Source organism: Lithobates pipiens, unplaced genomic scaffold (genome assembly GCF_037356315.1).
Source record: "Lithobates pipiens isolate NorthernLeopardFrog02 unplaced genomic scaffold, aLitPip1_a1.2 Scaffold_16, whole genome shotgun sequence".
Taxonomy (NCBI): domain Eukaryota; kingdom Metazoa; phylum Chordata; class Amphibia; order Anura; family Ranidae; genus Lithobates; species Lithobates pipiens.
The window spans coordinates 82,842,375-82,855,244 of record NW_027507748.1 but is presented as its reverse complement, the minus strand read 5'-3'; positions in this window follow the sequence as shown (position 1 = coordinate 82,855,244).

Genomic DNA, 12,870 nt, shown 5'->3' with positions numbered 1-12,870 from the left:
GGCCTCATCAACCTTACATCCCAGTAGTGCGTGTTTCGGGGACTTGGTCAGGTTAATTTGAGTAAGAGTAAAAATTTAATTATAAACTCTGACCAGAACCGCCATACCTTGGGGCATTATCACCATATGTGTTAGGCCATCCCTTCCTGTCCACACCCCCTGGAAAGACTTAGAGGAAGCCCCCGGAACATAGATAGCCAATATGGCCAGTACCAAATACTACCTCAGTAATACCTTGCAGTTTGCTTCTGCAATAGAAGTGTTGATGCGTGACCTTGAAGCAGCTAGTGCTATTGAGTGCCATTCCTCAAGTTACAGGATTTCCTGGATGTCCTGTTCCCATCTAGTCATATAGCTTAGTTTACCTGAGGTATCACAAGTAGCCTTGTATTTTTACAAATTATAGAACTATATAACGCAAAATGCAAGATACTAGGAAAAAGAAAAAAGATTTACATCAATGACTAGTGTTAATAAACAATACATCATTTTTTGTTTCCATTGTGACTGAAAGAACTGTGTGAGATTTATTCAGAGATGCCCATAAGGTCAGGTTAATGGAGCCCTCCTCTATCCCGGCCATTCCACCACATGAATTATATCTATAATAAAAGAGTATTCTGTTATCTATAATAAACGTTTTTTTTTTTGTTTTTTTTACATGAGACTCCTGCACTGGCTGTCCTCTGCTTGATGTTTTCAGCTCTGGAAACAAGCATAAAAAGCATATCTCCATATGCCTTGACCCCCAGTAGCAGCCTAAACTTTAGGCTGACCCTAACACTTCAGCGCAACTTTAAAATGTAATCATTTACACCTACACATTTCTTAACACTTGAAGGATAACTACAGGCAAAACTGTTTTTTTTTTGTTTTTTTTTGGATAGAGTGGAGATGGATTAGAACAACTGTCGTGTCTTTATTGTTGTCTGTACCCCTGTTAGGGAGATCTACCCTGGGAACACTTGTTCTGGTTATAATCAGGAATTCTCTCACTTTGGAGGTGTTTTCTCTCACTGCTTGTTTTGGCAATGGGACATGAAATAAAGAGAAATATTACCAATGGGGCACAGATGGCAAAAATAACCTACAAACGCTATCCAAAATGGGAAAAAAAAGTGTTCTAGTTCTAGTTCTACCTTAACCTGAACCTAGTTCTACTTTCACCTGAACCCCAAAATGTAACCTAACACTTGATCCTAAATTCTAACTCTAAACTTATAGTGAGTGCAACATATGTATTTTTTCTTAAAGTAGTAAACATGTAGCGCCCTCTTCTAGTGAGGTTGCTAGGTAAATTTAGTTTTTGGCTCCATTGTAATGAATGGAGCAATGATTGATTGCATTGGTCTGTTCAGGGTTTCCTTAGCTGAGAGTTTGATTGTTCCCACCTGCCTTTGAAATAAGTTTCCAAGGCATGGGGCAGGGAGATTTAGGTGATCAGTTGAATATGTATCATGCCCCAGCCAATCCCTGGAAGAGGCATTCAGAAGGTGCTAAATGTCTGGGAGGCCTTTACAGAGTGTTTTTTCATCTACAAGGGAGTTCCAGTTCGCCTGGGGGGCTGTTGCCCCTAGGACAGAGATCTCCAAACTATGGCCCTCCAGCTGTTGTGGAACTACACGTCCTATGAGGCATTATAAAACTCTGACATTCACAGACATGACTAGTCATGATGGGAATTGTAGTTCCTGAACAACTGAAGGGCCATAGTTTGGAGACCCCTGCCCTAGGAGATATCTAGAGAGACAGAAATTGTAGTCTGGGCCTCAACAGGAGCTGGACTGAGGGCTTAAGGGAAAGTTACTAAAATATGTTTTGCTGTAGGGCACTGTCCTGAAGCCCTGGTCTGGAGAAAGATCTTTTCTCTCCCTCACTGAGCATCTACCTGTGGATGCTGAGCTACACCTGGGACACTGTGAGTAAAGACCTTGCTGTGAGTAAAGACCTTGTTGTGAGCTATTATATGTGCAAGAACCAGAAGGGACCTAAGTACCAGAGGATGCTATATGGACTACTGCTGTAGATATATAGCCATTCCCTGTTACCTCCAGGAAAGGTTATCATAGAGAAGACTGGTGAGAAATTTGTCCTCCCATTATTGCTATTAATGTTTCATAGTATTCTGTAACCCGAAACCCCTCTCCTGTTAAGGTTCCTCAACAATAAATACTAAAAAGTGTGTGGGACTGTGCTTGTGTGACTGGCAGCCTCTGTACTATATTGGGTGACCTGAACATATTCTCAGCAGACCCTTCGAAGATTAAGTGCTGCAAACGTATTATACTTACAATGGTATTGCACAGAGTGGCCCTGAACCTCTTTACACTGGTAATCCAGGTTGCTCCTCTTCTGCATTAGCTACAACAGGAATCTGCTTCCTACAGTGGCACACGTGCAGTCTCACTCCCAAGCTGGGATGTGTGTGTCCATTGATACACAGTGGGCCTCAGCCCTGCCCCTTGCTCCCTCAGCACTGGATTTGACTGAAATTAGTAGGAGCCTCGGGTTCCTGCTGGTCTCAGCCAAGCCAATTTGTGTGCATCCAACAGCAATCTCCGCAGGTAATCGCTGTCTGGCAGACAGCAACAGATAGCTGGTGCTGACCTTCATTTCAGTGTACAGGACTCAACGGCCACAGTTATCAACCTACAGGGGGTGCGTTCAACAGAAGGTAATTGCTGGCTGGGCAGACAACCTACAGGGGGTGCGTCCAACAGCAATCACTGTAGGTAATCGCTGGCTGGGCGACAGCAGCGGATAGCTGTGGCTGGTGCTGACCTGCTATTGCAGTGTAAAGGACTCAATGGCCACAGCTAGAAACCTACAGGGGGCTGAAACAGCTGCAGGAATCAGCAGATTCCTGCTGCTGCCATTTACACCAGCACTAGTCACCCATGGGAATGTAAGCAAAACAGTATAGAATTCCCTGTCCTTAAAAAACACTCACTTTGAAAGAGTGAATGTAGAGCCGCTGGTCACAGAATCTCACTTAAAATTGAGGATGAGAATTTACTCTGCAGTCACATCTGCGCATTCTGGGAACGCGCACAGAAATGTGCTCTACGCCCAGAAAGATGCAGGAGATTCTTTGTTGCATTTGTCGAGTGAAGGAAAGCCAATTCTAGTGAATGGGCTGCCCTAAACATGTCACATAAAATCATGCAAAAAAAACATTTAGAAAATGCTAGGTGTGAGTGGGGCATATGGCATAGCAACAGTCTAGTTAGCTGTTCCTGAAATTCAGTCTCCTAATCTTCCTTAGTTGGGATCACATGATCAATGTGCCAAGGGTCAGGGTAGAGAGAGCTCTTAATACAGAAGTTAACCAACCATATCAAGGTAATCTTTCTATTCAATTAGTTCTATACTAGCTAAACAATATAAGTTATTAAATTCCCCACATTGTACTTTATAAATTCTAACTGCTTAACTTTATAAATATACACATAATGCTGTAGTTTAATAAACTAATACCAGTGATGTAGCTGGAGGACAAAGATGAACAAGGTCTGGTCACTGACCTGCAAGACATAAAAGGCAAAGGTTTGCATTCAATAACAATAAAATCATAACCACTTAAAGGGTGGATATAAATAAAACTTCATCAATGTGGCTGCACAGATGATTCATGGGTTTCCCTGTACCAGAAGCAGCGTGTCTTTCAATTAAATGTCACCATTCATTCTTTAAGAATTATACAACCATAAAGAAGATTTCACTGAACTTGCATTTCCTTTTGTTTGGAGAGCTCGTACCAGTCTTTTACTATTTCTAGCTATGAGAAGAGTTTCAATAAGCTGCATTTAAGGATCTCTGCAATTGTATACATTTTATATGTATTGGAAGACCACCAAAATGATTATTTTCTATATAGGAGCACATTGTCTCTTTATGGTTGTAGAAAAGTGAGTGACGGCTGAGAAAGTGGTCAATCAAGTCTACCCCATTTGTTTGGGTTTTTTCTTTTTTTTGTCTTTTATAAACCTAATTTTTTTCTGAGGTTAGATTTATGTTTGTCCCAAGCATGTTTAAATATATTTAATGTTGGCTGGCTCATTGCTTCTGCTGGAAGTCTATTCTAAACATCAACTGCTTATTTGTCCCTGGAGTTCAGCTTTAAAGTGGTTGTTAAGGCTCAAGGTTTTTTACCTTCATGCATTCTATCCATGAAGATAAAAAACAGTCTGTGTGAAGCAATTCTCCTACTGTTGTTTGTGCCTTCTCTCCTGGTGACAACCACAAACCTATTTTTTTGTGCGGACGTCATCAGGAAAAGAACTGCAGGGAAAAACTCCCTAATGGGTTCCCAGATAGGAATAAAAACCCAACAACATATTTCAACTTTTCCCTTACTCCATCCAAAACTGAAGAAAAAAGCTGAGTTGTCCTATGGCCTCAAGGTCCTTAACTTGACCAAACAATCTCTTGACTGAGTTTGTTTCTATTTTTTCAGTAGGCTGATGGCTATTTTTAAAATTCATACGTTTATCTGGTCGGCTGTAGAGCCACCAGATCAATTTGACAGGACTCGCAGGACTCTATTTAAAACTGAAAAAAAAAAAGTTGAGTTGTCCCATGGCCCCCAAGGTCCTTAACTTGTCCAAACAATCTCTTGGCTTGTTTCTATTTTTCAGCAGACTGATGGCTGGTTTTAAAACTCATAAATTGATCTGGCCAGCTGTAGAGCCATCAGATCAATTTGACAGAACTGCCTCAACACACACACACAATAAATAACATCACTGTGCTGATGTCCTCTGCAAAGTGTGAACAAAAAAGTGCTCAACACTGAGTACTTCCATATTCGGAGCTGTCAAAATCACAGTTGCAAATTCAGGTGAATGGCTCTATTATGCCACGTACATATGACCGGACTTTTCGAGGGACTAGGTCCGACGGTCTTTCCAACGGACTTTCGGTGGAGTTCTGACGGACTTTCCAAATGAACAGACTTGGCCACACACAATCACACCAAAGTCCGACGGATTCCAACGTGATGAGGTACGACCGGACTAGAATAAGGAAGTTCATAGCCAGTAGCCAATAGCTGCCCTAGCACCGATTTTTGTCCGTTGGACTAGCATACACACGAACAGATTTCTCGGTCTGGCAGAGTTCCGGTGGGAAAATTTAAAACATGTTCTATCTCTAAAGTCCGCCAGATTTTTGCCAAGCAAAGGTCCGATGGAGCCCACACACGATCAAATTGTCAGATGAACTCGTTCCGTCGGACCTTTGCTGTCAAAAAGTCCGGTCGTGTGTACGTGGCATCAGAGTTTCTTTTTGATTGGCTGAAAGAGTCAGCAGACCCCTAATGTTTCCATAAAGAGTACTTGTCACGTGCCCTATACTTTTTCAAAGGGTGTTTGTTAACCCCTTTTTGATAGCATTAAAGTTAAGTATAAAAAAGAAGTGTTAAAATAATATTTATTAAAATGAGTAAAAATAACAAAAAAATGTAAGGGTGTTCTGTTGCCACACTAACACACATACTAACACAAATGTGCATACGTCCAACTTGGGTATGAAAACAATGAATGCATAACAAATATTGGGTATTGCTGCACATGCTTGAGTGATGGCAAGTTCACACCATAGAAAAACATTCCAGTTGTGTTTTGGATGCTTTTCTGCATGCATGTTTTTGATGCATTTTTGATACGGCCCAGTACATTTCCCCCCCCCCCCTTTTTTTCTTAAACTTAAATAAGGACATGTGTGTTTCAGTGCGTTTATGGTGTGCTTAGGTGCGTTCCGCTGCATGTTTGATGCATTTTACCACGTCAAAGTACAGTCCAGTGCAGAAAAAATGCAGCATGTTAATTATTTTTTTCTGGAACTGGAACGCACTGGAACTGACTGCACCGGTGTGAACTATGCCACTGAAAACCATATAACCTACTATCCATGCATTTTTGATGCAGAAAAAAAACACACTGGACTGCATGTGGTGTGAACTGGCCCTCAGAAATAATTCTGGGTCCCTCATTTACCCTAAACTAATGAGCTGTGGAAGCATTTAAAGCATTGCATATTGATGATTTTCAGTACCATAATATTTTGCTAATTTGCAGGCAAACACACTTTTAGGCCCCTTTCACACATGCGGACGATATGTCCGTATTTCATCCATCCGTTTGCGGATGAAATATGGGCATACATTCATCCCTATGGGATAGCGGGTGTCTGCGGATGAACATCCGCAGACACCCGATATCGTCCGCCTCCGCTACTGTCCGATTCTGCAGACGGAGGAAAATCCTATTTTTCTATCCGTCTGCAGAGCGGATCAGATGAACACAGACAGACGGTCCGTGCTCATCCGATCCCCATAGAGGAGAGTGGAGAGCTGACAGGGCGGTCCCTGCACAGTGTGCGGAGACCGCCTTGTCCGCCGCCGGCTCAGCGGGGACAACGGAGCGATCACCGCTGAGTGAGCGAATCATCACGGGGTGGATCATTACTGATCCGTCCCGTGTGAAAGGGGCCTTAAGGCTTGACATATTTGGTATCTCTTTACTCAATACAACCTAATCTTTTATTTTGTACAGTTATTGTACAAGAATTTAGATAATATTGTTTTGGTGTGCACCAAAATTAATTCTAGTGTATTTTTTATTAAAAATATAGATCAGATAAAAAGTTGTGCAATTATTGTACAGCTTAAAAATTACAATTACACTTTTTGGATTCTACAGGGCCTCTGTATTCAAAAAATATATAACATTTGGTGGGGGTTAAGTAATTTTCTGTGTGAAAAAAATCTATAAAAAATGCTCCAGTAGTGGTTAAATTGTCCAGGTTTGTAATTTTTTTTTTTTTGTGACACCAACTTTTCCTACATTCTGCAGTCATATTGAAAATGGATAGAGTTAACTTGGGGTTAGGATCAGGGTTAAGCGTAAACGTATGGTAAGTGGGGCTTGAACAACAACCTTCCAAATCCCCTAAAACCTAAACTATAAAAAAAAAAGAAAGAAAACAGTATAAAAGCAGTGAATAAACATTTAGCCAACTGTCCTACAATGTAAAATTACTTTTTACATATTTCTGCAATACAACATTATTATCCTGTCCTATTAGCTTTAGTTACATATTAATTCATACTTTATGTGACCTTGCTACCTGCAACATTGTATTTTACATGGGAAATTCTGTTAGAGTGGATTTAAAATATGTTCCATTTGTATAGTATATTAATATTATATTTCTTCTTTGCCTAAGCATTAAATAAGTACATGCAATAATTAAATAGGCTGCCAAACCGCTATGCAGGCAATTATTTTTTGTCTCAACTTTAAAGTCGCTTACACACTTAATTTACATTTAGTAATTTAGGATCTTATTTAGAAGATTTACGGAAGCTAAAGGAAAGGACACACAATCAATGACTTTATGGCTGAAAAGAGTCATCAAAGGGTCACAGGAAGACAAAGTAAATTATGCATTTAAAGTGCAATGTTAAATTCTGTAACCTGCTGACCTTACAGAATAGACATTGTGGGTAAAGCAAAATGTAGTCAATAAACTGAATTAAAAATGTGTAAAAAATATATTTTTTTTCCAATGGCAGTTATTTACTATGACTTGTATAAACAAGGAAAACCAAATATTAGAATTGGCCTGAATTAATTACCAACTGCTAGGAAGTATTAAAAAAACTAGGTTAGCTTATGCATGCTTACAAATTTAATGAGCATGTTTTTTTCAGCAATATTAACTAACTGAAATGTGTTTATGTTGAATTTATACACACTAACTGCAGTTTGAAATCATTTAATAGAAGAAGTCTCACTGTGGCAAGCCATTTAATAAAATGAGGGGTTACTTGGATGAACATGCAGGAAGGCGTGAGCTCTGTATGGTTGTCAACTGTTTGGGGAGATTCTCTACTAGTCCAGATTGGAGGCAGATTCTCAACAGTGTTATTACCTGCCTTTTGCTGTTAGGCACTGCTGGGCTCGTGGATCATGAAAGTGTGTTCATTACTTGAAAAACTGTGCAAGTTAAGCCATTCTTAAATAAACATTTCAGCTATATTTTTTTAGCTGTTTGTCTGAAGTTAGATCATGCTTGTTATACCATAGACTCAAACGGTGTCAACAGGGGTGTTGCTAGGGCTACAAAAGATCTGGGGCTAGAGCCCATAGCAGCGTAGTAAAGTCATACGCTTGGGCGGGCATACACATGTATATACAGTAATATATATATATGTATATATCCCCAGAGAGACCCCCACTTACATCAGGGTTCCCAGAGAGACCCCCACTTACATCAGGGTCCCCAGAGAGCCTCCCCTTACATCAGGGTCCCCAGAGAGCCTCCTCCTTGTATCAGGCTCCCCTGAGAGCCCCCACTTACATTAGGGTCCCCAGAGAGCCTCCCCTCTATTTGGGGACCCCGGCAGAGACTCTGGGCTATGGGCCCCAGATTCGGGGCTATAACCCCAAAAGCCACCCCCTAGTGACACCACTGGGTGCCAATGTAGCCAAAATTTGCACTGGTTCCTAGGGCATGTACAACTCTGTGCCAGCTTTTATTTATTGCATTGCCCTGCCATGCTGCCGTAGCTCACTCAGTGCATTTTTTAATGACTTTTTTGCAGGCTTCCCATGCCAATTACACTGGCAGCCCTACCCCATAATGGTAACTGTAACTGCTCTTCTTTCCACCCAACAGTGAACATCCTAGGACAAGACATTTCTATTAGAGATAGGCAGCCGTTGACACTGAGATCGAGATCTGGCTAGAGACCCCGCTTCTTCTTGGATAGGACAGTGACCTACTGGTTGTAGATAGAAGCCTTCACTATATTGTGCTGAACTCTTGACCATAGATCCACCCACAACATTCTTGGCCATGAGACTCTATATTCATGAAGAAAAGAATGTCCACACAAGAAGTATATTTTTGGCTCTTTACTGATGTTCTTCAAAGATGGAATTGACACGTAACATCACATTGACATACTGACTCTTTGACACACATTGCCATACATAAGAGCAAATCTTCTGTAGCAGCCACTCAGGCGCAGAATGCCAGCATCTCCTCTCTCCACTCCTTAAATGCACTACAGTGCTTCCTGTATACAAGATCTGTAGCATTCTTCTTTATTCAAACTGAGAATAACACGGTGACGCCTCCTGCTCCGTCAGTAGATTAACAAGGTGCTTTCTGTAGTATACCAGTCTATCTGTCCATGTCCCATTCCATAGCTCTGCCCAGCTGGGTACACTCCCTAATGTTACTTTCTTTCATCAAAGATCATTAGTACTCACTTGAAAGGGCTCTGATCTGGCCCATGAGGCTTTATGCATCTTGCCTACAACTCACGTTGCATCAGATTCAGGAATTCTGCAGCTGCACATACTGAATACTGAGCACTTCTCGTGGTGCTTCAGCCCTGTGCAGGGCCTTTGTAGTACTGACTACATGTGTATAACTCTAGGGTGTTTACCACCCATGTCCTATCTGTCTAAGGCATCTGCTATTCTGGCATTTATATGGACCCTGACTACCCCTATTATGTCACTAAGGAGGTACTTTTCTAAAAGGGAACTATCAGGAAAAAGCCAACAGGCTGGTCATACAGAAGTTGATCAGTAGATCAACAGGCTGGTTTACAGAAGTTGATCAGAAGAGCGACTTCTGTACAACCAGCCTGCCCATACATTCTGTACAACCAGCCTATCCATACATGGATCAAAATTTAGCCAGTTCCTGCTGAATCTGAGGAATTTCTACATACAATGCTCAGCATAAATGAGTACATTCCAACAGATTTGTCAGAAAATATTTACTTTCCCTCCAGAATCAACATTTTCAATGGGACACTAAACTACACAATACTCCCACAAATGCCAGCCATTGAATGCAACCAAGATTTTTTCATTTGTCCACACAAAAATGTATTTTTCCTAACAAATTCATTCAAGGCCATGTTGCAAAAAATGAATACACCCCAACGAAAGTCTTAAGCCGCGTACACACGGGCGGACTGTCTGGCCTACTTAGTCCGCCGAAACACATTTCAGCGGACAGTCCGCTCGTGTGTGGGCTTCAGCGGACTTTTTCAGCGTGCAGTCTGGCGGACTAAGTATTTCGGAATTTCCCTAATACTGTCCGTCGGACTCGCATTTCGGCGGACAATCCGCCCGTGTGTGTGTGCCAGTCCGCCGTACTTTTGAAATGAGCGGACTTTTCCCGCCCGGAGAAAAGTCCGCTCATTTCGAGCGGGTATCCAGGTAGGCGGGGCCCGCGAAGGAGACGTCGCTGGCCCCGCCGCCTGGTATGGACTTAAAGGGGAACCCCAACGCCGAAAAAAATCGGCGTGGGGGTCCCCCCCAAGTCCACAACAGACCCTTGTCCGAGCACGCTACCCGGCCGGCCAGGAAAGGGGGGCGAGCGAGCGCCCCCCCTCCTGAGCCGTACCAGGCCACGTGCCCTCAACATGGGGGGGGTGCCTTGGGGAAGGGGGGGGCCGCACGGCCCCCCCACCCCAAAGCACCTTGTCCCCATGTTGATGAGGACAAGGGCCTCTTCCCGACAACCCTGGCCGTTGGTTGTCGGGGTCTGCAGGGTCTGCCCCCGGATACCGGCCTCCCACCCTATGTGAATGAGTATGGGGTACAATGTACCCCTACCCATTCACCTGTAAAATAAAAGTACCAAAAAAAACACAACACACGAGATAAAATACTTTATTGCACAGCTCCGGGGGTCTTCCGTCTTCGGGGGTCTTCTCGCCGGACTCCTCCGCTATCTTCTTGTAGCTCTTTTGCTAGCGGAGGAGTCCGGCTTTCTTCCTCGCCGCCGGCCTCTTCTCCCGACTTCGGGGGTCTTGTCCCCCTCTTCGGTTCTTCTGCTGGGCCACCGCGCCTTCTTATAGCTCTTTTACAGGCGGTGGCCCGGTCTTCTGTCGCCGCCGTCGCCGCCTTCCGTTCTTCTTCTTCTTCTTCTTCTCCAGGAGATGTTGCCTCGACGATCTCTCCGGCCGGAATGCCAGGGACGCACTGCGCGGCCACTTATATAGGGACAATGGGGCGGTGTCACATGGCTTTATGTCACATGGGTTGGTCACATGGGTTGATGTCACATGGGGACTATGACATCGTATGGGGGCGGGGTCACCATGTGACACCAACCCATGTGACATAAAGCCATGTGACACCGCCCCTTGTCCCTATATAAGTGCCCCCCCTTCCCCAAGGCACCCCCCCATGTTGAGGGCACGCGGCCTGGTACGGCTCAGGAGGGGGGGCGCTCGCTCGCCCCCATTTCCTGGCCGGCCGGGTAGCGTGCTCGGACAAGGGTCTGTTGTGGACTTGGGGGGGACCCCCACGCCGATTCTCCAGTCCTTCGCGGGCCCCGCCTACCTGGAGACACGCTCGAAATGAGCCGTTCATTTCAAAAGTCCGTTCATTTCAAAAGTAGGGTGGATAGTATGGCGGACTTAGTACGCTGTATTAGTCCGCTCAAAAAGTGATGTGTGTGGTCAAGTCCGTTCATTCGAAAGTATGACTGACTGTCCGTCGGATTGTCTGACGGACTAAGTTGGCCAGACAGTCCGCCCCGTGTGTACGCGGCTTTAGGAGCAAAGCTATATTTTAGACAACAAAATCCTAATTCAAAGAAAAACCCTTCCCATTTCATGCTGTCAGTAATGGCACCACATGGAAGAGAAATGTCACAAGGCCTAAGAAAAAAAAAAATTCTTTACACAAGAAAGGTGAAGGCTACAAGAAGATCAACAAACCTTTACTTATCAGCCAGTATACTGTAGCAAAAGTGATACAAGAATTTAACAAAGATGGAACCATCTCACAGAGACCTCCAGGCTGTCCATGGTAGGTAACATTTCATCAGGAGTATCTTCTGATAAGAAGAGTTGAAGAAAATCGGCATGCAAGTTCACTGTAGTTAGCTAAAGAAGTAGAAAGCCAAACAGGGAGGATTGTTTCCCCATGACACAATACATCATACACTGCAGAGGAATGGCATGCATGGGTGTCGTCCATGAAAGAAGCCTCTCCTAAAGCCATGATGAAAAAGAAGACTACTGGAACTCTGTACTAGGAATTGCCTTATGAAGTGCAATAGAGTATGGTAGCCGTGAACGGCATAGGAGGAGGTTATTCCCTGCTGCCTTTTCCTGGTTAAATCTGCCGCTGTAACACTCTCTCAGGACTCTCCTTCTCGTTTATGTTCAAGGGCTCTGCTGATGGAATATTTGTACCCTACGTTGGTTTTGTAAGATCTGGATGTGGGAACTATGCTCCTTTCCACCTGCATATGTATAATATGTATATCATGTGACTTTACTATTTCACATATGTTTCCTTTTTTATTGTTGTACCATGGCCAAGTTTCAATAAAGGAACATTCTGTTTAAAAAAAAAAGATATGTAGGAGTCATTTTTAGAGTCTGATCTCTACAATCTGTCTCCTGCTCTGACTGCCTTTAGGCAATGACTGGTGATAACCCATCTGTTCAAAGAAGCCTGTCCCACCTCCACCTAAGAACCTTTACTTTTACCTTCTCCATAGCTAATCCCTTACAGTTATTAATTTTTGTCACTTGAGCCTCCCCTTTACATTGAAAACGTTTATGAGCAGGGCCTCCTGAACCCTCTTGTATTAAACTATAATGTAATTTTATTGTCTCCCTTTGTTGTCAAACACTGCACACACTGTTGGTGCTATATAAACCCTGTATAATAATAAAAATATATAGTATGTTACAGGGGCATAACTAGAAATCACAGGGCCCCATAGCAAAATGTTGTATGGGGCCCCCCTGCAAACAGCCCCCCCACAAAAAAAATTAACTAATTCCATTGAAAAACAGATTACCATACAGATTACCAT